This window comes from Macrotis lagotis, chromosome X (assembly GCF_037893015.1).
Source record: "Macrotis lagotis isolate mMagLag1 chromosome X, bilby.v1.9.chrom.fasta, whole genome shotgun sequence".
In the NCBI taxonomy this organism is placed as follows: domain Eukaryota; kingdom Metazoa; phylum Chordata; class Mammalia; order Peramelemorphia; family Peramelidae; genus Macrotis; species Macrotis lagotis.
In genome coordinates this window covers 516,339,170-516,362,911 of record NC_133666.1, presented here as the reverse complement: position 1 = coordinate 516,362,911, position 23,742 = coordinate 516,339,170, and positions in this window count along the sequence as shown.

Here is a 23,742-nt window from a genome sequence, read left to right as displayed (position 1 = left end):
TGTCACCTAGCCTCCCTGAATTATTTTCTTAAGATTTTTTTTTCCAATCAGTTAACTTTTCTTTTAATTTTCTTGGATTGGTATTACTTCTCCCCCCCCCCCCCCCCCCCCCCCGTCATAGGGAGGGTAAGAAATAACTATTAGACAGTCTTTGTGCTCCATTAATACCATGCTATAGCAACATATTTATGGGATCCAGAATAAGGCAACTAAGTGACCCAGCATCTAGAGCACAGAACCTGGAGTCAGGGAAGAAGTGATTGCCTTGATCTCTCTTATTTGATATCTGAATTTTTTCTAAAGTTCTTCCAAACATTCTTTTTTGGGCTTGTGCTATTTTTTGTGCTATTATATTTGATCATCACACACTGTAGCTGTAAATGTATATAATATTCTCCTGGTTTTGCTCACTTCATGCAGCATTAGTTCATGTAAGTCTTTTCAGGTTATTCTTTGGGGTAGGAGTGGCTTTTTTTTTATTTAACCTACCTCTGACTATCCACTCAGATCTCTTACAATATAGTAGCTAGTTAAAATCAGGTTCTTTTTTCCCTTAGCTTAGGTATTTTTATTTTTATTTTGTTTTATCTTTAGCAGCTTATTATTGCAATCAGGTTTTAAATCCTAATTGAGGGTAATGGTACCTCAGGTCTCAGGTCCTCCTTACTGTTACTTTTTGAATTCCATCAGGACTCAACCTTAGGCACTTCTCTCCTCCTCTAAGCCATAATTAGGACCCCCAGTCAAGCTGCCCCCAAAATATTCTGACTCCTTGAGGTCCTACACTCATGCAGGAGGGTGTGCTCGCTTCTCATATCTGGTCCACACTTCTAGGCCTGGTATCTAGAAACAGCAGGGGTGGGGTGGGGGTGGGATGGAATCCCTGTCTTCCTTCTCTCAGCCATCTGATTCCCACACTATTAGAAGAAAGTTTGTGACATTAAAATTCATGAAGTGAAATTTCTTGAGGCCTAGTCTGCTTCCTGACAGAGCTGCCCTCAGGGCCTGCATTTTGTTGATACACTGTATTTATTACTTTCTCTTTATCTCTACTTGCCCAGATACTGACCACTACTCTCCTTTTCTCCAGTCTCTGATAAGCAACTCTTTTCTTTGCCTTTTACATGTGCCTTTGATCCCATCCTCTCCTATCTTCTAAATATTGATCACATATTATCCCCTCTAATATTTGATTTCTATTTATTGGTTCCTACTCTGCTGCCTACAAATGTACTGAAGTCATCCTGTTTTAAAACAGAACAAAAAAAACTTCCCTCACAACCACTGTTCCCTTAAGCTATTGTCCAATAATTCCTCCCTTTGTCAATTAAGTTCAAGACTTAGAAACAGTTTTCTACATTTCCTCTCACTTCTAAACCCTTTGCAATCTGATCTCCAATCTTTCCACCAATCTGAAACTGTTCTCTCCAAAATTACCAAAAAGATCTATTTGCCAAGTTTAATGATCTTTTCTCAGATCCTATCCTTCTTCTCCTCTTTGCAGTATTTACAACTATTGACCATTTTCATTCTGAAAATTCCCTCTACTCTGAAGTTTCCCTGATGTTATTTTTTCCGGCACTGTCTTCCTACCTGTTTGATCATTCCTATTCAGTTTCATGTTATTATCTTAGTATATTTGTATCTGACAGAGTATCTCAAGGCTTTGCCCTGGGTCATCTCTTCTCCCTCTATTCTCTCTTGGTGATCCCATCATCTTCCAGGTCTTCAATGGACTCATAGATTATATATGTATATGTGTAAAAGTATGTGTATATGTATTTATCTGTCCTATATATATATATATATATATATATATAGACATATAGATACATATTATGTAATATTTTCTATCATCTATCTATCTATCTATCTATCTATCTATCTATCTCTGTAGCAGTTTCATAGCTCTTCTGACTTATAACTTCACATCACTAACTACCTATTGGGTATTTCAAAGTGAATGTCTTGTATTTCACATTCTATTTGGGTAAAAAGAATTCGTTGTTTTTTCCTCCTAAATATAGTTTTATCAAGCTTCTTTATTTTTGCCAAAGGCAATATCCTCATTTTTCTCACCCTACATGTTCAAATCTTGCTATTTCTACTACTAAAACAGAACTCACATCCAACGCATTCTCTTTCACATAGCCACACCTTAATTCAGGCCTTCATACTCCTTATTCAGGAGTACTACTTTGACAGTGGCCTCCTCTCTTGAATTTGTGTCCACTCTAAAACAACCTCCAGGCACTTATCAAAGTGTTTTTCTTAAGTCTAGATTTCACTATGTAATTTTCCCACTCAATAAACAGACTATTGCTTCCAGGATCAAATATATGTAAATCCAGCTCCAAAATTTATTGGAAAGGAACTCTTTTCTCATTGATGGAGATAAATGCTTGCTCCTGTGAGGAGTTGGATGGAGTCATCAGGAGCAAAAGAAGAGAGTTCTTCAGTCTTCTTTGAGTCACTGAATCTCTATAGACTTCAGGTGCTTTTGGCTTCCAGAGAGAAAATGGATGATACCAAACTCTCCTCAGGTTGTTGAAGGAAAAGATTCTGAGAAGAAGCCAACATGAGAGGAGTTGTCAGTCTCTATCATATCCCTATCACTAGGTTATTACACTAGAAATTTTAGGAACTTCCTCTTGGGTGAGATCTAGGACTTCTTTCTCTTAGTTGAGCTATTTTGTTCCTATCAATTGGGTTAAGTCCATTCCTCAAAAATGCAGAGAAGACCAAGCTGGTTTGAAAGGAGAAAACCTTTATTAGGAAAAAATCAGGACAGTTTGGAGTGGGGATGGGGAACACAGTTCATCAAGGTCAGTCAATGAACATCAGCAAAAATATCTGGGAGTAAACTTTGGTTCACTTGATCAACTATGATAGACCTAGCTCTTGCTAGCAATACTAATCAAAGTCAATTTTTAAAAGATTTGTGAGGGAAACTATCATCCACATTCAGAGAAAGAACTATGCAGCCTGAATGCAGACCAAAGTATACTATTTTTACTTTTAAAAATTTGTTGTATATTTTTTCTTTCTCATGATTTTTTATCTAGATTCTTCTTTCACAATTTGACTAATACAGAAATATGTTTAACATGCTTAACATATATGTGTAACATATATCAGATTACTCCTTATTCAGGAAAAGGGTGAGGGAAGGAAGAGAAGGAGGAAAAATGTGGAACTCAAAATCTTACAAAAAATGCATGTTGAAAACTATCTTTACACATAATTTGGAAAAAAGAAAGTTTCAAAATAAAACTGATACGATTTAAAACAAAAAGACTTTGGTTCACTGAAGGTGTCTGATTGGCTCCTTTCTTAGGGTTTTGAGTTTGATTATGAATGCCACAATTTAAAAAGAATATTTTTGAGTTAGAGAGTACCCACTCAGAGGAGGGCACATAGGATGACAAATGCCTTGTGTTTGTGTCATATTAGGATTGATTGAAGAAATTGTGGTGCTTAAACCTAAAGAAAAGTATTAATCTCTTCAAGTGTTTAAAGAATTGACGGGTGGAAGAAAGCTTAGACTTGTTCTGCTTGGTCCCAGTAAACAGAGAATAGGGTGGAATTTACAAATAGTAAAAGAAGACTTGCTATAAGGACTTTTAAAAATAATTAGAATTCCTTACAAGAGGCAACTTTGGCATGGTGAATGGGCCCCTGGTCTTGATGTCAAAAATCTGGGGTTCTACCTTGTCTCTAACATACATTGACTAGGTGATTCTGAGGAAAGTTGCTTCACCTGACTAAACACTAGAGACAGTACTCTAATGTGGTAAGTTAGAGAGAGAAAACAAACTTGGGTTGATAGGAGCTTCCTTACCTGGGGGTTTATTATACCATGAAATAGCAGGTAAAATCCCTGTCTTGATCCTTATTAAGTATAATGTCATATCTTGAGTTCAAGCAAAGCCTGAATGACTGACTACTTGTTGCCTGTATTATAAAGGAGATTGAGGCATGGATTGGTCGAAATGTCTACAAAGCTAAAGTCCAACTCTGAGATTCTGCATGGGGCAATTTTGGCTCTTTATGATTAAATAATATGTTTCAGACTTTACTAGACACCAAAATCAGTTATTGACTATTTTTGGCCTATAGTTGGGAGACTTTACTCTTTTCTTTTCTTTTTTTTAAGTTGGGAACAACATTTACTCTTCTCTCCAGTCTGAGGTCGTTATTTTCTTGCATTTTTCTAATACCACAAATATGGCTATCCTTACTTCCTTTTCATTTCCATATCCCCTCTCTGTCTCCCTGCATTTCTGCAGTTGTTATAAATTCTGTTTTTAGTGCATCATTTTTATCCAATGAAAACTATATATGTAGATGAGTGTTTGTTCAGATACATTTTTAAAAATAAATTGAGCCTTCTTGGAAAAAGATGTCTTGTATACAAATCAATGACCTCTATTAAAACAGAAATTCATGGGAAATAACTTGGACATATGCTGACTGCTAAAACATGCCAGTTAACAGCTAAATAGCTGCAGTTGGGCCATCGGTTTTTGTGACTAGGTTCATAGTTAAAACACATGTTTGGGAAATGAGAAGAAATAAGTTAGACTATCTGCATATATTTCCCATTGGATTCACTGTTTAGGATAGCCTGAGAAACCAATTAATGCACATACTCTTCTATATTATCCTCTTTTAAAATAAACCCCAAATTACAGAGCTACCATTTTCCCTTGTCTATTGATAACTGTGAGTGATTTAAAAAATTGGAAGTTAAAACATTATAACATTCAAGGTGGCTAGGTGGTGCACTGGATAGAGGACTGGCCCTGGAGTCAGGAGTACCTGAGTTCAAATCCGACCTCAGACACTTAATAATTATCTAGCTGTGTGACCTTGGGCAAACCATTAAACCCCATTGCCTTGCAAAAACCTAAAAAAAAAAAAAAGAAAAAACACTATAGCATTCAAAAGACTTTCAGACAGGGAAAGCATATTATGGTGTGGGGATGCATTACTAGATGCCTTTTATTAATAGGAAGCTCTCAAGTACATTATTGCATGGTTTCCATTCCCATGTTCAATTTCATATTTAAGAATATATGGAATAAGGGGTGGCTAGGTGGCGCAGTGGATAGAGCACCGGCCTTGGAGTCAGGAGTACCCTGGGTTCAAATCCGACCTCAGACACTTAATAATTACCTATCTGTGTGGCCTTGGGTAAGCCACTTAACTCTATCGCCTTGAAAAATCCAAAAAAAAAAAAAGAATATATGGAATAAGAAATGACTAAACAACTTGTGTTACATACCAATGATAGCTAACACTTATATAGTGCTTTAAGGTTTACAAGATGCTTTGTCTGTATATATGTATATGTATATGTATATGTATATGTATATGTATATGTATATGTATATGTATATGTATATGTATATGTATATGTATATGTATATCTATCTATCCACACTATTTCACATGAAATGCCCAAGAACCCTGAAAGGTATGTTATATTATTATTATTATTAATTTTTTTCAGATTTTTTTAAAACAAATCTTTGAATAGATACATTTCATACACACAAAAAACAAAAAATAAACAAACCTACAATTTTTCCATGCTGCCATTAGGTGGAGAGAGTGACTTGGTTGCTTTATGCTCAAAATGTGATTTAAGTCTATTTGTCCAATGCTATAGAAGGGGGATTGTGTTCAAGTTCAACTCTCAGACTTTTTTTAGTTCAACCATTAAAATAGATGAATATGAACAATGTTAGTCATTCACTACCTTAAGAAATAATATTTTATGGCAATTTTTAAAGAAATATAGGATCTCTGAGATCATTTCTGTCTCTAATGTTCTACCATATATAATCATCATTCTAAGGTACAAGGCAATACCTTTCTCACTAGCCCAACTTTTCTTTTATCACTCACAGTGAATGCTAGTTTGATGCCAAAAGTTCCCTACCTAAAGCTAGTTTCTCTCTCAGGATGATCTTGTACTACCCACCTCTCATCAGTTTGTCAGCCTTACTTCTGTGCCATTTTATTTCAACTTACCTAGGCCATTCCATTTATTTAAAGGTACAACTTTTTTTTTTATCTTTCTAGTATTTAGAACTTTTGCTTTCTATATCTAAATGTGAAGTGAAGGGGGTAAGATTACTAAGTAGAGCATTATTTAGTGGTGATATGAATTCTCCTTTGACATTCCCCCCCTAAATTAGGAGGAAATAATTTTCTATTCTGTGTGTTTTTTAAAATTTAGTAGTCTCTCCCTAGCCCAAATATTTATTTCTAGGGAGACATGCTAGAAATAGATGATTTGCATACAGTACTTATTGCTGTTTTAAAATGATTTCAATTTGTCAAATGATTTTAAAATGATCATAGCTTCCACACAGAATAAAACATTCTGAGCAAATTTCATGCAAAACTTTTACATAAGTGCAATGGAGCCCATGTATGGATCACCTGAAAGTAAGGGTACTCATACAGGAGACTCCAGGGACTTGCTTTTTGGAGAAGACGTTCTGTTATGTGGACAGGAACAGCTTTTTTTTTTCCCCATTGTTTGTGTGGCCAGATTGGGACAGTCACTTTCTCCTTTTTTTTTATCTATCTGCATCTAGGGAGAAGGTCCTGTTCACCCAAAGGATAGGTACAGTGTGTTAACCTGGGTGGGGAGGGAGGACGGCTACCTTTGCCTTTTCCCTTCTGGCTCTGTTGTCTCTTAGAAATGAACTTTGGAGCTTTGATTTTCTTTTTCATTTCTAGGTCCATGTGGTGAAGCTAGACCAGATGCTTCTAGCCCATTAGGGAATCCCTGAGAAGCCAGGGTATTAGATATCACTGGACTTGGAATTTGTTGGGTCTCTGCTATGTAGGAGCTGAGTTAAGCTGTGAACCCAATTCCTCATCTTTCCTAGATCATGAGGAGGAATAGAGAGGTTATACCCTTGGTGCTGAGGGAGTTAGGTATGCTTGTACGCCTTCTAAATGGTTAAAAGGTACTGGGATGCCAGTGACTCTAAAACTGAAAGAACATTCTCAGTAAGGGCTTGAGTCAATGGTACAGACTAAACACCCCATACTCCTTAAAGGTATCAGAAAACCCTGGCACAGGGATGAAATTTAACATACCTCTTCAAGCAGAAGGGGCTTTGGAAATCACTTTTGCTGTTCAGTTATTTTAGTCATACCTGACTCTTCATGACCCCATTTGAGTTTTTCTTAGCAAAGATTCTAGAGTAGTTTGCCATTTCCCACTCCAGCTCATTTTACAGTTGAAGAAACTGAGGTAAACTGAAATAAGTAACTTGCTTGGGGTCACACAGGTAGGAAGTAACCAAGGCTGAATTTGAACTCAGGAAGATGAGTCTCTCTCTCTCTCTCTCTCTCTCTCTCTCTCTCTCTCTCTCTCTCTCTCTCTCTCTCTCACATTCAGGGTGCCACTAGCTGCCCCACAGTAAGCATTGAAACACATTAAATTAGGATGATGCCATTAGAGTCATTTGAGCCCTGGTACCATTAGTACCAGACAACTGCAGAGAGGTAGCACGTGTTAGATTAAGAGTCAGAAAGATCTAAGTTCAAATCCTGTTTCAGACACATACTAGTTTGTGTGACTTTGATCAATTCACTTCATCTTTCAGTCTTGGTTTCTTAGCCTGTTAAATGGGGTTAATAATGGGACCTACTTCACAGAGTTATTGAGAGAATCAAATGAAATATACATAAAAATACTTTGCTCCATCTATATCACTTTGTTTCTTCTCTCTAATTAATGTCAGACAATTTAGAACCAGATTTTTCTAACTTTGGGTCCAGTGCTTACCTGTGCTACCTACCTGACTGTTGTTCTAACACAGGGGTAGGGATGTCTGGCCTGCCTGCCTGTCTAAAGTCCACAAAATCATTTGGTCTCTGTCAAGACTATCACAGGTGGGACTCAAAATTCAATAAATTTAGGAATTTTTAAAGGGTGAATTAATTAAATATTTTACCAAATATAACAGGCTAATTTTTAAACTGATAATTTTTTATGATCCTCTAATGATGTTACAAATATTCAAATGACCCTTGGTAGATAAAAAAGATTTCCCACCCCTGCTCAGCAGTCTAATTATACATAGATATCTTGTTTAAGAGAAAAGAGGTTCTTTTTTTAGGTCATTATATGCTAGCCAAACCCTTTATCAAGAATCTCTACCCAGGGTTCTTAGCCTTTTGTGTGTTGTAGATTCACCCTTTTGCAATTGGAGAAACCTATACACTTATTTTAGATGATATTTTTAAATGCATAAAGTAAAACAACAAGAATACAAAGAAAACTAGTTATAATGAAATGCCATTATCAAAATATTTTGAAAAGATTTAAGTTCATAGACCTCCAGGTTAAGAATCCCTATACAGAATTATATAGATTGTATAGATTCATTAATTTAAAATTGAGTGTAGAATGATATGGGTGGATTATTTCTTCCCCTATTAAGCATGTGTTCAGTACCACCCTGAAATAATGTGAAGAAAACAAAAACCATTGTAAGTCCTTAATTACAATAATATAACTGGGGAAAAAAGGTGCATCTGAAGTTAAACAGAACAATGCAAGAGAATGCTTCTCATTTTATATGGACCAAGCTTTGGTTTGATATAGTATAATAATTAACAACAGAAAATATCCCAAGGTCATATTCACATTGAGTCTTGTGGGGGAAACTGTTCTCTAGCAGTCTTACATTGCCTGTCACTGGCTGACTGAACTATCAATCAATGTCAAGCTATCAAGTGATGATAGAACAACCAATTAAAACTGTTGCTCTCTGGGCACAGTACTGACAGCTTGGTCAGCCAGTGACATTGATCAAAAGAGGTAGAGGATATAGATTCTTCTTCTATTTTAAACTGATCATTTTTATGTATTTTATGATTATCCTGAATGCCCATTGTAGCAGCATTTCTTCATTTATCCCCAAACCCTCTAGAAATAATAATGATAATAATAATAAAAAATAAAAATACCTGTCATTTATATGTCTACTAGCTCTTTAATAAATATTATCTCATTTGACAGGTGCCATAATCATCTCCATTTTATAGTTGAGGTAATTGAGGCAATCAGAGGTTAAATGACTTGTCCAAGGTTATACAACTAATAAATATCTAAGGCTGAAATGGAACTCAGCTCTTCCTGATTCTAGGCCCAGGACTCTATCCATTGCACTGCCTCACTGCTTCAGCTCATACTCTTACTGGCCATGTCTCATCATGCACACTTTGATTTGTTCCAGTTACACACAGTCTCTGATAGAGTTTCAAGCCCCTTCTTCTTAAGAGACTTCATCTCAGTCTAATCAACATGCCCAGTTTTGGATAATCATCCTTTAATATCTACTCTACTTTGTGAGCTGTTATTTAATATTCCTCCAATAGAATAGATACTGTTTGAGAACAGGGACTATTTTTAAATTTTGTCTATATAAACCCAGTCCAATGCTTTACCCAAAGCAGATGCTTAATAAATAATTGTTGAGTTGGATGCTAGCTCCAGCATTATACAGATTCACAACCAAAAGCACTGAGTGTGTGTATGTGTATGTATGTGCATGTGTGTGTGTATGTATTGACTTTGAAACTGTATATCTAAAGTAGTATGATAAGAAGCAGCATTATAACAAGACTTTATTATGTTTACCAAACAAAATATATTGAATCAATATTGAAATCACCTTTTGGGAACAGATGCCAAGAAGATGAACCTCTGTTGAGATCAGATGGATGAGGTTCAATTATACCCTTCCTTGAGGACTCATCCACATTGCTTTTGCTACCTCTACTTGGTTTCAATGTTTGGTTGGGGAACAAAACAGATACTTGGTTTTAATATGCACCACTAAAATCCTCCTGCTTTTAGTGAAACTGAAGTATGAAGTTCCAGTGCTGACAAAAAAGGACCCATGTTTAAAACTATTAGAACACCTGATACTAGTCAACCTGCCTTGGTAGCTTTTGTTGTTTTCCTTGTTTGATCATGTCCAACTCTTCATGATTCTATTTGATTTCATTCTCTAGTCCATTTTAGAGATGAGGAAACTGAGGTAAATGGGGTTAAGGGACTTTTCCAGGGTCACACAGCTAGTGAAATAACTGAGACCAGATTTGAACTCAGGAAAATGAGTCTTCCTTACTTGAGGCCTGGCACTCTATCCACTGAGCCACCTGGCTGTCCCATCATATGGCTTAGTTGGCTGTGAATGGTACTGTTATTACTTTTCTGAAAATAGCCCTTGCTTATAATTTTTTTAGTGTTGGATGAAATCAGACCTTTCCTGCCTGCCTGCCTATACAGCTGTTACTTGTACCTTTTACTGCCCACATTTATGAAGAACAGAAGAGACTGTCACATTCAGGAGTGCATGCATTCAAGCTTCTGGAAGTGAGACAATAATATGACAGTTGTGGAATTTCCCCCTAGAAATGTGATGGAGAGCTTTGACTACATTTGTGTGACTGAAAGGATACAGGATGTTGGCAGTCCTAGCAGATCCAACAGACAAAAGCTGTCATTTGGCTATGACCAGTAGTTGGCATGCATGTGTCTGTATGTGCATGTTGTGTACAGTCTTTTCTATCTTTCTCCTTTCAAATATGGTTCAATTGTTCTGTGATTATATTACCATTATTAAAAAAGAAATCTTCAGGAATGGAATGGGAATTAATTTGGTGGTCTTAGGAGACTGAACTAGCGATAATAGTATGCACTGGAAGTAAAGATATTTAAAGATGATTTTTCAAGAAAGATTCCAGAACTAGGCAATTTTGATTAAATTGTGAGATGCAGACTCTCAGGGTGAAGGTACTGAAAGCCCCATTCCCAGGATTCTGTGTAATTGGAACAAATAGAAATGTCCAACAAAATGCACAATGAGGAATGGTCGGTTCTTTGTAAGAGTACTAGAATGAAAAGGGGGTGATTGGCAGAAAGGCAAATGTAAGACTTTTATACCAATGGATCCCAGACCTAATCACAAGATAGATAAAAATGAAAAATTTAGAGGGAAGAGACTATATCCTTTTTTTTTCCTGTCAATGTCATTGACTGAACTGTCATTCAGTCTCATACCTAAAAAGTATAATTTTTAACAGCCTGTGAACAGAAGAATCTCTCAAGGTCTTTCAGAACTTGGAATCATGAGACATGGGAGATATTGGCATGGGATCATGCAGAAGAGTGTGTCTACAACAAAGGGGGTGCTGTGCTCTGTGAGCAAAACAGAATTGTAGCTCAAAGAAACATTAGATGCACAAATTTTCCACTTTTTGTGCCCACTCTTTGGTAAAAGCCTTCTGAACTCATATTGGTCTAATCAGCCACAGCTGAACACACTGTACCTTGATCTCAACATAGTGATGTCATTTTGGTCTTCTTCGAGAACAAAGGACAACAAGCCATCAACCTTATACCTGATATTTGAGAAAAGAGTAGGGAACCAGGAAAAACCATAGAAAGTGGCATATAAACCAGGGATTCCAAAAGGCAAAGGTTAGAAGGATGGGCAGGTAGAAAGAAGAACAGCCTATTCAAAGTCACAAAGTGGAGTTAAATGCTAACTTTGGAGAAAAGCAAACCATGAAGTACTAGTTAGCTCATATAGACCAATTTGAATAAATTTATTATCTTTCTCAGGGTTCAACATGTGTGAAGGATAATAATGTATAATAAGAATAGAAAAGTAGCCTGGAGTCAGATAATAAAGGACTTCAATTCACCCCTTACTAATTATCTTTACAGAGTCATAAAGCTACCTAGAAGAGGAGGTGTGTCTTAGGTAGGAACAATGAGTGACAGGTAAGATATAACTTTGCCCTTACCCAAAATTCCAAAAATTATCAAAATAAGTTAAAGAAAAGAAAAATTAGGAGAAGAAAAGGAGACTTCTAGCAAGATAACTGAGTGATGAGTTGGGATTAAATCTAGCTCACATCAATAAAGTAAAGAAATAATAATAACAAGAAACTAAAAAATAAAAGAAAGAACTTATCACAGAAAGTATATCAAAGAAAATTCAGCAAAAATATTCATAAAGAAAAATGAGCAAATAAATGTGAAAGGGGGTCAGCTAGGTGGCACAGTGGATAAAGCACTGTTTCTGGAATCCGGAGGACCTGAGTTCAAATCCAACCTCAGACACTTAATTACCTAGCTGTGTGACTTTGGGCAAGTCACTTAACCCCACTACCTTGCAAAAATAAAAAAAAAAAACAAAAAAACCCCAAAAAATCGTGAAAAGGAGTCAACAAAATAAGTATTTTAAAGGTAAGAAACCCATAGATGAAAGGAAAATATCACATGAATTCCATGGAATCTCTGGAAATGAAACTGGAAAAACTGGAAGATCCTCTAGAATATTTCAAAAGAAAAATAAAAAATTAAAAGAACAAATACAATTTTTAAGAGGAAATTAAGACAGAAATTTGAGCTCTCAGAAAAGACAAATAAGATAGTATAGATTTGTTAGTGAAACAAATAAGATAATAGAAATTTCAAACAAAGGATAGAGAAAATCTCTAAAACAGTGAATTCTATTTTAAAAAAAAGTATGAAAGATTTCCAAAGATGATAGATTGAGGGGGCAGTTAGGTGGTACAGTGGATAGAGCACTGACCCTGGAGTCAGGAGGATCTGAGTTCAAATTTGACTTTAGACACTTAATAATCACTTAACTGTATGACCTTGGGCAAGTCACTTAATCACATTGCCTTTTTTTAAAAAAAAGATAGATTAAAGGTTGGAAAGGACTTTAAAGGACATGTAGTATTATCTGCCTCAATTTATAGAAAAGAAAATTTAGGAATCTTGTCTTATCTTGGATTTGAACCCAGATCTTCTAATTCTGAGTCCAATATTCTTTACAACACCATGCCACAGAACACAAAACTATAGAGGTGAATAAAAAAAATGAATCAAATGAAAGACAAGATTTAAAATACAAGTAGACTTTGTGAAAGCAAAAAAAACCCTGAACTTTGAGGTAAGATGAAAAAAGATAATGTAATAATCATTGGTCATCCAGAGAATGATAGCGAAATAAAAAAATCTAAATACATATTTGAGGGTCTCTAGGTCTATGATAAAAACAGGAAGTCTATACAGCATATGGACTAACTTGAACTAATTTACTATACTTGTCAGTGTTCAAATTATGAATCTAAAGAATGGTTGTTATAGGAGCGAGAGACCACTGAAATTAGATAACCAAGGGAAAGAACATACATATATGCATTGATAGGCAAAGGAAAGTCAATATGGTCTGTACAAGACTACACTTCAGTTGTAGGAAATCATAAGAAAGACTGTAATTTTTATTCCAAAAAATCAAAATCAAAGGAGGTTGCTTTGCATATCACAGTAATGTATCTTGTGGAAATAAGCTTTTATTACCTCTACCCAGTCATTTCTTCATTATGTTAGCTTTGTGAAACTTATTTTTATCTCATTTCTTTACGGATGAACTTGCCAGATTTAGCCTTCCCCAGAAAAATTTTGGAAAATTCAGGTTCACCAGCATGTCATATTGTAGCTTAGAAGGAGAACTCTGTGGAATGTTTAATTCCATAAAAATAAAAAAAAATTGATTAAAAATAAAGTAAGATACAAAGAAAAATATATTTGAGAAAATATGACAATGTAACTTTAACTTCCAAAATTTAAGAAGTGCTAAAAATATTAAAAAGTAGGGTCATGTTCCCCAACATATAAATGATTACAAACAGGCAGTTTATAGGAGAGAATGTATAAATTATGAGCTCTACCTTGGAAAAAGCTCAAGTAATAATCAAAGGAATAAAGATGAAAACAATTGAGATATCATAGAGGACCTCAAAATCATCAAACTTGGCAAAGCAATTGAACAATAACAAAGTCCAATGTTGTTGGGGTTGTGGAGAAACAGATTCTTTTTTTTCTATTTATTTATTTATTGATTCTTATTTTTGTACAGATGATTTTTTTTATCCATTACTACAATATTCTTGTTCAAGAGTAAACATAACCCCCCCCAATATAGACCTATATGAGCAATAAAGTAAAAAGAGAAAAAGATTAAGATAAGAAAAAAAGATAAAGTAAAGAGAAAAAATTAAAATTAAAATAATAGTAACAACAACAACAACAACAACATCAACAACAACAATAATAATAATAATAATAATAATAATAATAATAATAATAATAATAATAATGATAAGTGCAGCCAGGTGGCGCAGTGGATGGAACGCTGGCCCTGGAGTCAGGAGCACTGGAGCCCAAATCTGTCCCCAGACACCCAACAATCACCCAGCTGTGTAATACCAGGTAAGCCATCCCAACCCCATTACCCTGCAAAAATAAAAAAAAGACCCAAAATAAAATAAAATAAATGATAATAATAATAATAATAATAATAATAATGATAATAATAATGATAATAATAATGATAATAGGGGTGGCCAGGTGGCTCAGTGGACAGAGCACCAGCCCTGGAGCCAGGAGCACCCAGGTCCAAATCTGGCCTCAGACACCAGATTATTGCTAAATTGAGAACTTTTTTGTAAGGCTGATTAGAAGTAACTTCAAAAGTTTCAAAAACAGATACTTTTATGCAATATGGTAATAATATGCTCTGGGAGAGATACTGAATTTTTAAAAGGAGCTGTATTCTTTTTTAAAAAATTTTTATTAAAGATTTTATTTATTTTGAGTTTACAATATTTCCCCTAATCTTACTTCCCTCCTCCACCCCCCACAGAAGGCAATTTGTCAGTCTTTACATTGTTTCCATGGTATACATTGATCCAAAATGAGTGTGATGAGAGAGAAATCATATCCTTAAGGAAGAAACATAAAGTATGAGAGAGCAAGATCAGACAATAAGATATCAGTTTTTTTCCTAAATTTAAGTATTAATAGTAAATTTGAGTAATTAATAGTAAAAGGAGCTTACAGATGTTTATGATTGCATTATTTTCTAATTGCAATAAACTGGAAAAACCTGAGTATCTACCAGGAGTATAGCTGAATAAATTATAGAATTTTAATGCAATAGAGCATAATAATATGATTAAAATGGATTTGATGGGGAATATTAAGACATCTAGAAAGTTCTTCATGACATATTGTGAGGTGAAGAAAGCAGAACCAAGACAGTATATATTTACTAAAACTACATGAAAATAAAAATGTGTCAGAATGAAAAAGCAAATAAAGACAAATTCAGAAAGAGAACAAGAGCATTTGTTATAAGTCTTTTAAAACATGAATGATAATAAAATAGGTTTAATTGGTTTTCTTGATCTTTATATTTAAGTCTGTAATACAATTATCCTGTAAAATTATTTTAAAGTTTCTGTAAAGTCTGAGATTTCAGTGCATTAAAATCTCTTATCTAAAACCTCATGGAATGAATCATCCCAGGGAAGAAAGTATTCCCAGATGGTTAAGGGTTAACTTTGAAAGAATCAGAACTTACTTAAAATTTTTTTCTGCAACTCTCCCTAAAATGAACTAAGTAATTCCTTGTCTTCTTAAGAACATTATCTAGGTTACACTTTAAAATTTTCTTGCTCAGGGCCATTATTAAGAACATCTGTAACTGTTCTGTTATAGTTATTCAGTTGTTTTTAATCATGTCTACTTTTTTGGGGCCCATTTAGGGTTTTTGTTTGTTTATTTGTTTTCTTTTTGGTAAAGATACTAGAGTTGTTTGCTATTTCCTTCTCTAAATCATTTTATAGATGAGGAAACTGAGGCAAACAGGGTTAAGTGACTTACCCAGGGTCATAAGTGTCAGAGACCAGTTGTGAACTCTGACCTGGCACTCTATCGACCGTTGCCATCTTGCTGCCCCCGTTATAGAAAAAGATAAAATTCCGCCCATAGTGAATTCTCCATCATCCTAGGTGCTGAAATCCTTGTTCATCTTTGCCTTACAAATCCTGCCCAAAATCTTTCCTGACCTTCACACCCTCTCACCAAATTATTTTATTGGTTTCACCTCAAATTGCCTTCTATTTTCTGATCTGGCTGCATATCCTATCCTTGTCCCTTCTCCCTCCCTTCTTCTCTCAATGCAGAATTCTTAAAGAAAAAATTGACTTATTTTGTATCTTCATTTTCCAACACAAACCCTTGCATGTATCAGGTGCTTAATAAAGGAGAGTGTAACTAGTGAGATTGTGTGTTTCACTGGAAAGAGTGCAGGATGGGTAGTTAAACACTCAAATTCTGACTACACTTGTTTGTTCCCCTTGAGCAAGTCACTTTAGTCAACAAACATTTATTGAGCATCTTTTCTGTCCGAGGCACTACACCTGGTGATGAAAAGTTATATATGAAAGGTTACCATTGGAGACTCGCATAAACTAAAATATGTCAAAAAAAGAAAAAAAAACAGGAATCTGATTTTGTCAGTGAGAAAGAAAAGAGATAATAGCTCTAGGAGGACACTTTTTATAAGAAGAACACTAACACAGGCCTGAAAATGAAAATTACATATTAGAATTTAAGGCATTAAATCTTTATTACTTGATAAAGTGGAAACATCAATATTCCCTCATTAAAACTCTTCCCCCTGGAGTCAACTAACAATACTTTTGTAGTGATTTTAATTTGATGAAGATTTGGAGAGTACTATTTCTTTGGGTCTAATTTTTCTTATCTTTAAAATGAAAAGATTAGACCAGATGCTCCCTAAAGCTCCTTTTGAGGTAACCAGGTTACGCAATAGATAGAGCAATAGCCTTGGAGTCAGCAATCTGGCCTCAGACACTAACTGCATGACCCTGGGGGTAAGTCATTTACCTTCAGTTTCCTCAGCTGTAAGGGTATATATGTATATGTATATATATACATATACATATATAAAACACTACCCATCTCTCAGGATTGTTGGAAGGATAAAATGAGATAAAATTTGTAAAAGGGGCCAAGCATGATGCTAGAAACAGTTTATTCTGGTCCCTTTCCTTTCTAGTTTTAAATCTAGACTCTAGTACCTGTGTGGCCTTCATGCCGCAGATCAGAGCTGTTATAACCCTTCAAGAAATATAGCCTTGAGGTATAGATGATTGTTTACCATTTCAAGGTGATCCTTTCTCTATTGTGACTCTTACTGTTGACTCTCTTCACCTCTATGTCCATGCTACTCTGCTACTGACCTCTGAAGCTTTCCTCCTATCTCTTTTCATTTTTCTTTCTTCCTGCTGCTCTTCCCTTCTTCATATTTCTTGCTTTTTATTTGGAAAGGGGAAAGTTTTCTAGACATTATCAGTCAAAAATTTTCTGTTAAGAGACCATACAAATCATAGTAGCTAGATGAGGAAACAGACAGAAGTTAAGTGACTTGCCCAAGGTCACACAGTATCTGAGGCAGAACATGGACTCAAGTCTTCTTGACTCTAGGCCCAGGGCTATTACCTGCTCCTTTGTCTAGTTGTCTAGATCTTAAGTCAATAATTCTTTTTTTTCTTTTGTTACTGATATTTTATTTTTCCATTTACATGCTTTAGTAGTTTTTCAACACTTATTCATTTGCAAATTTATAAATTACAAATTTTTTCTATCCTTTCCCTTCATTTCCCCCTCCCCTTGTTGGCAAAAAGTCTGGTAAAAGTTGCATATGTAAATTTTTGTTTAACATATTTACATATTAGTCATTTTGTATAAGAGGATTTAGGACTAAGAGAAAAGAAAGAAAATCATGGAAGGAAAAACATAAAGAGAAGTTTTTAAAAAGTAAACAGAGTATATACAGATTCTGTGGGGGTTTTTTTTGGGGGGGGTTGTTTGCTTATTTTTTTTGTTTTTTCCTCTGGATGAGAATGGCATTATCTAAAACACATCTCCCAGGGTTGCCCTAGATCTCTGAACTGCTGAGAGGAGCTGCATCCATCCAAGTTGATTGGCCTCCAATGTTGTTAACATGCATAATGTTCTTTTGGTTCTGCTCCTTTCACTCAGCATCAGTTCATATAATTCTTCCCATGCTTCTCTAAAGTCTGGACACTCATGATTTCTTACAGAACAGCTGTTCCCCAATTGATGGAATCCCCTCAATTTCTCATTCTTTGCTACAACAAAAAAAGAGCTGCTATAAATATTTTGAATCAATAATTCCTGGGTGAAAGGCAAGCATGGTATAGTGAAAAGGTAGTTTTGATGTGTGAAAGCTTTGGTTCAAATCTGGTCTCACAATAGCATGACTTGGGCAAGTCATTGAATCACTCTATCCTCAGTTCCCTTCATTGATAAAGAGGTTGAACTAGATGGTCTTTAAATCCAGTTCAAAATCTATGATCTTATGGCTTAGATCTAGATAATCAGGGAATGTTCTTTTTCCACAAAAGGCATTTTGTAGTAGACTATTTCTGGGTTCTGGGACAATTTATCAATCAATCCATTAATCAATCAATAAATATTTTTTAATTCTTTTTTATGTGCCAGGCATCATATTAGCAGCTGAAGATAAAAAAGACAAAAACAGTTCCTGACCTCAAGGAGCTGTTAAGATGGATCTCTGGATTGCTGAAGTTTTACTGTAATTTCAAGCCCCATTAGCAAAGGCAGTTTGGATAAAAGATCAGATTATAAAGATTGCCAGAAGCCTGCATTTCTTACTAAAAGCATTAATGGAATGAGGCAAAATTGTTTAAAGGAAGGAATCAGGAACAATGGGTATGTATTTTAGGGCTTTGATAAGGCTATGCTTTGACTGTCAACAAGGACACATTAAACACCCTACTATGTAGCAGACACTGTTTTGACCCTTTAAAATAGGGCAAATTTTTTTTTTTTTGCAAGGCAATGCCCATTTGGAAATTTCTTTTTTAAAAAATTTAATATTTATTCTCATTTTGTACAAATAATTTTTTTACATTGATAAACTATTCTTAAGAGTAAATGAAATTACCCCCCCCCATAAATATAGACTTGCTTGAGCGATAAAGTAAAGGGCATTTGGAAATTTCTTGAAGTGGTTTGCCATTTCCTTCTCTAGTTCATTTTACAGATGAGGAAAGTGATCCAAACAGGATTAAGTGATGTGCCCAGGATCACACAGCTAAGATAGATAGATAAAGTATTTATTGAATGCTTAGGAAATAATAGGCACTGTGATACTACTAAAATTTTTCTCCACAGGTTGACAAAGGCCTAAGAGTGAAATTAACTCTTCTATGTAACATCTGTTTTAACTTTCATCTCCAGTCCCTTTCCTAGCTTTAGCCCCCTGGGTCACTATTTTATTTTGATTGCAAATAGTATTTTCATCTTCAGGACCAGGCTGAATCTGCTTTTTCTTGCCTTAGTTTTCTTGGTTTCCTAAGAAAAGGGACACATTAGGGGCGGCTAGGTGGCGCAGTGAATAGAGTACCGGTCTTGGAGTCAGGAGTACCCTGGGTTCAAATCTGACCTCAGACACTTAATAATTACCTAGCTGTGTGGCCTTGGGCAAGCCACTTAACCCCATTGCCTTGAAAAAAAAAATCTAAAAAAAAAAAATAAAAGGGATACATTTAATCTGGCACCTATACTCTTACTTCTACCCAAGTTTTACTAGGTTTAAATGTCTGTCTAATGTCTTAGGCATGGAGTAGAGAGTGGGGAGGAAGATCCAAAGTAGAGTATGGACCTTGACCTCCAGGAACTTGTCATCTTGCAGGAAAGGAACAAAGAAGATTTACTCAGGAGCATCAATAAAGTATATTAGATTGTGAAGATAGGTGAAATTCACAGATAAAATACTATGAAAATTCACAGCCAGGAGGGATGATGCCCAAGAAAACCAGGGAGAGCTCAGAGGATACTTCAAAGTCTCCACTATCAAAGATCCTGTGACTCCAAATCATCATTACCCAGTCCTCTAGCAAATACTTTGAATTTTTTAAAAAATCAGTTGGTCACTTGGTTTTGTACAGCATGTTCATTTTCTATTATATTTTACACAATGAACCCTCCCTATCACAAAGGAAATCACAAAACTGACTGACAAACAAGAATGACAATTTTTGCTACATTTTTGCTATAGTCTGCCACCTCTTTGCTAAGACTAGAGGGAAGTATATTTCATTACCTCTTTTCTGGTACCAAATTTGACCATTTAAGTTAACCTGTCTACTTTGTCATGTTATTTTTAGTTTATGTTATTGTTATTTATCCTGGTTCCATTTTTAATAACTCCAAATTAGTTCATATAGTACTTCTTAAATTTCCCATAATTCTTGATATTCATAATTATAGTTCAATAATATTACATTATATCGCTATATCAGTTATTTTCAATTAGAAGGTACCTTCTTTGTTTCCAGGTTTTTGTTGTTGTAAAAGGTGCCACTTTGATGTAAGAGAGAAGAGAGAGGAAGATAGATAGATAGATAGATAGATAGAGAGAGAGAGAGAGAGAGAGAGAGAGAGAGACAGAGAGAGACAGAGAGACAGAGAGACAGAGAGACAGAGAGACAGAGAACAGGGAGAGGGGAGCAGGAGAGAGGATGGAGAGTTGGGAGAGAGGAGAGGGGGAAGAAGGGGAGAGGGGGAGATAGAGAACCTTTCACCTCATAAAATTAGTTGGCATCTTCAAAGAATAATAACAGGCGGATAACTTTTTATTTTAGCTCATCACTGCAAATTATTTTCCAGAATGGTTGGACCAATTTCCTACTAAAGTAGTAGTATATCAGTATGTATCTATGCCTCTTTTCTGACCTCCAATATCAATTTGATTGGTGTTAGGTGAAATCTCAGAGTTATTTTAATATGCATTTCAATTATGTTTAATGACTTAGAATATGTTAAATATGATTATTGATAGTTACTATTTCTCTTTTTGAAAACTGTTTATATCCTTTGACTATTTATCTGCTAGAGAACGTTCTTGGTCACAAATATTTGTGTCAGTATTTTTTTTTTAGATTTTTTTGCAAGGCAAATGGGGTTAAGTGGCTTGCCCAAGGCCACACAGCTAGGTAATTATTAAGTGTCTGAGACTGGATTTGAACCCAGGTACTCCTGACTCCAGGGCCGGTGCTTTATCCACTGTGCCACCTAGCTGCCCCCAGTATTTTTTTAAAAGAAAGATTTTATTTATTTTGAGTTTTACAATTTTTCCCCTATTCTTGCTTCCCTCCCCCCCCCCCCCCCAGAAGGTAGTCTGTTAGTCTTTGCGTTATTTCCATGGTATAAATTGTTCTAAGTTGAATGTGATGAGAGAGAAATAATATCCTTAAGGAAGAAAGATAAACTATAAGAGATAGAAAAATTACACAATAAGATAATGGTTTCCCCATCCCACCCCCAAATTGAAGGTAATGATAGTCTTAGGTTTTTGTTCAAACTTCTCAATTCTTTCTCTGGATACAGATGATATTTTCCATTGCAGACAGCTCAAAATTGTCCCTGATTGTTGCACTGATGGAATGAGCAAGGTTGATCATCACCCCCATGTTACTGTTAGGGTGTACAATGTTTTTCTGGTTCTGCTCATCTCACTCAACATCAGTTCATGCAAATTCTTCCATGCTTCCCTGAATTACCATCCCTCCTGGTTTCTAATAGAACAATAGTGTTCTATGTGTGTCAGCATTTTTTAAAAATATCTGAGATTTTAGATGTTTATCTGAGTTTTTTGATACAAAGATATACTCAACATTTATTTTCTTATTCTATTTGCATTGATTTAACTAGAGATATTCTATTTTATATAATCAAAATTTTCTCTTCAGTCTTTTTCAATTAATTTATTCTTGAATTACCCTGAGTATGAATAATTTGTCACAGAGTTGAAATATACCTCCTTCCATTATTCTGTTTTGTTTTTTTATGATGTGACATTTGAGATTTAGGTCATTTTTAAGATGATTAACTAAACATATGTTCTTAAGATCTCTAATAGTCAAGACTCTGATGTTTACTCCCGTTAATAGTTTCAGCAATGTGGATGAGTTAGGAAACACTAGTTCAGAAACCTAGATTACATATATTACTAGAAATTGCCCATAGTCAACCTCAAAGGGAGAAAAATGCTGATAACTTTTATTAGTTCACTTGGCAGCAGATGTGGCTATTTTGTCCCATAGAGAAATGGTACTGCCTTCCTATATTGCAATCTTCCCACAGTTATTCATTTCCATTTCACCACTGAATTATATTAGCTTACCATTTTCAGTGCTTCTTGTCTTTCTATTGATGGTCTTTTGTGACTCGATACTATTCCTTAAGAAAAGTAGGACCAGGGGTCGGCTAGGTGGCACAGTGGATAGAGCAACGGCCCTGGAGTCAGGAGTACCTGGGTTCAAATCTGGCCTCAGGCACTTAATAATTACCTAGCTGTGTGGCCTTGGGCAAGTCACTTAACCTCAATGCCTTGCAAAAACTAAGAAAAAAAAAGCAGGACTGGACAAGGTTTTTGACTGTGAAGAGGATTTGGGGAATTGTTAACGCCAGTGACTTGGTTAACCCCTTGCAGGTAGCCTTGTTTATCTTTATCAAGGTAGTATGTAGCATTCATTTTGACTTCTGTAAAGGGATAGATCAACCAAAGGGAAAGTCCAACTATATTGAGAAGTTATTGAGATACCAAAGCAGTCCATACCAGTATGGTGATCTGAAGGGATAGATTTATTAGGGGAATTTATTCATAAGACCTTCTTGGGACAGCAACAGGACAAAATGGTGAAACCCTGCATCACTCTTAGGTTAAGGCAGTTAAAGAAACAGCACAAAGAACATATGATGTCAATGGTCACATGCAAGTTTTCCCATTGTCTACAATTGCTTTTTGCTGTTTATACTAACCAAGATACTTGAGGTCACATACCTGCAGTCTTGTTCACACCAGTGGACCTCTGGACTCTTCTCTTGAGTGAGGAGAAGATAGACTGTGTTTTCTAGAAAGGGAGCAAGAAAACAAGCTTACTAAAAAGTGATGAAAACAAATGGGAACAAAGGTAAGAAACAACAACAACAACAAACAAACAAGAAGGGTAAAGAATGGAGAGAGAGAAAGTAAGAAAGCAAAGGGTATAGTGGAGCAGTGCTTTAGATCCCCTCCTGCCCTTGATTCTATTAATGATGAGCAGATATTGAAGATTACTTGGAATCTCATGCAGCCCAGCTAAGGAGTCAAGGTTGAAGAGACATAGTGGTAGGGCAGGATATGAAGTTATTGCCAGTGAGGGAACTGGTTGCAGAAAGGACACAGCATCAGGACATAGCCTTAGTTTTCAGATTCCTTTGGTCTGACTTGAGTTGACCTCTAAGGAGACTATTAGAAACTTTGTGAAATTTGATTGGGGATATTTGCTAAATCCATAATTTAGGTATCCTGCTTAGTCCTGGTGGGAATAGCCAGAGATAAACTGAATTATTCAACAATGTCTTTCTTTAATTCCTGAGTTTATAGGATGCCTGTAGAGTGACTGGGGACAGAATGGGTTTGAGAACATCTGTGGGCCTAAAAGTGGGTTTTCAACAATTATCAATATGCATATGTATATTTTTAAGTTATAAAATTTCTTTCCACCCTTCTACCCCACCTCCCCTCAGCAGCAAACAGTCAGGTCAATATTGTACATATACATTTGTATTGAACGTGTTTACACATTAGTCATTTTTTGGTATGAGGAATTAAGATTAACAGTAAGAAATATGAGATAAAAAAATAAGAGATATTTTGTTTTTGCAAGGCAATGGAGTTAAGTGACTTGCCCAGGGCCACACAGCTAGGTAAT